General features: G+C 33.3%; 1 long non-coding RNA gene across 1 annotated transcript; it reads right to left on the minus strand.

Annotated features, from left to right (window-relative positions):
- Nucleotides 1-165: 165 nt before the first annotated feature.
- LOC109593440 (uncharacterized) lies at nt 166-888 on the minus strand. Its single transcript, XR_002190960.1, has 3 exons — nt 855-888; nt 252-323; nt 166-206 (listed from the first exon to the last, which is right to left on the minus strand). It is a non-coding gene; the product is annotated as an uncharacterized LOC109593440 (long non-coding RNA).
- Nucleotides 889-1,175: the final 287 nt, after the last annotated feature.

A 1,175-nucleotide genomic window follows, 5' to 3' on the forward strand; every position in this document is an offset into this window, starting at 1 on the left:
TAAATATTATAGTTTTATAGTATATAAAAGGTGTAGCAAGCTATATACTTTGAGGTGATAAAGGCTGTGAAGATGAATTACTAGCAACTGCTGAATCAGAAGGAGACATGTCTATAAATTAAAATAAATAAATAATGAAGCAATTTTATATTACTGTGTCTACTACATACCAGATTGTATTGTATTGGTTTCATCAGCAGTACTTGCTATAAAATTAATGAATGTATTATCAATTAATTAATAATTATTACCTTGTGGAACTACATCATGATCTTTAATAGCCTCAGGAACCACACCCACTTCAGGAGTAGGAAAATACTTACCTAAACACATAAAACAAGGATATACTGAACAGCAATTTGATTCACATGTATAATAGCTCTAATAACTAACCCACCAACAGTAAACTATAGACCACTGGAAGTGAGAATTGTTTGCGTAGGAAGATTATTAGAAATTTATACAGTTGTAAGGCATGGTTTAGGATTAAATAAATTTCGGCCACCATTTTGGTTGGCAACTTTCAATGGAGAACAAATGGGCCGACATAAAAACAAACCTGTATTAAGAATTCTGGAGCAAATTTGACCAAATCCTTTACAGGAAAGGCTTAAAGGCAGCTGTTCTTTCTTATAACAAGCACTTTTTAGCTATTGATAGAGCTATAGCAGGTAAGTGAGGCATTTTCTTCGTGCCTCCATTGACTTCCTTAACAAACTTGCCAACAAAATGGCAGCCAATTATGACATGTGGGCAGATACCGTATATAAAATTTATGAAATTCATATCTTTTCCAATTCCCACTTCCAGTGGTCTATAAACTATGAATATAATAATGGTTAGTGATTACTCACTAATATCATCCAGTATAGTTTGTCCCAGTGATACATTAGTACTGATTGTACACAATACATTAGCAAATGTATGTAAACTGTTGGGATCAGTTTGAACAGCTTCTTTGACAGCAGTTAATAGAGCCTCACGTTGATTAGGAATAGAGGGACTAGCTGACACCACTCTACTAACTGCTTCTTGTGTTAGCATATGTTCACTATAAAGTAACCAAGCAATACTAACAGGATCACAAAGAGACTGAGACAGGACAGTATGACGATTATTAAAAATATTAATAAGAACCTGATGTTCTATGATAGAAAATACAATGATTATAGTAC

Source organism: Amphimedon queenslandica, unplaced genomic scaffold (assembly GCF_000090795.2).
Source record: "Amphimedon queenslandica unplaced genomic scaffold, v1.1 AMPQUscaffold_1514_Cont26476, whole genome shotgun sequence".
NCBI lineage: Eukaryota > Metazoa > Porifera > Demospongiae > Haplosclerida > Niphatidae > Amphimedon > Amphimedon queenslandica.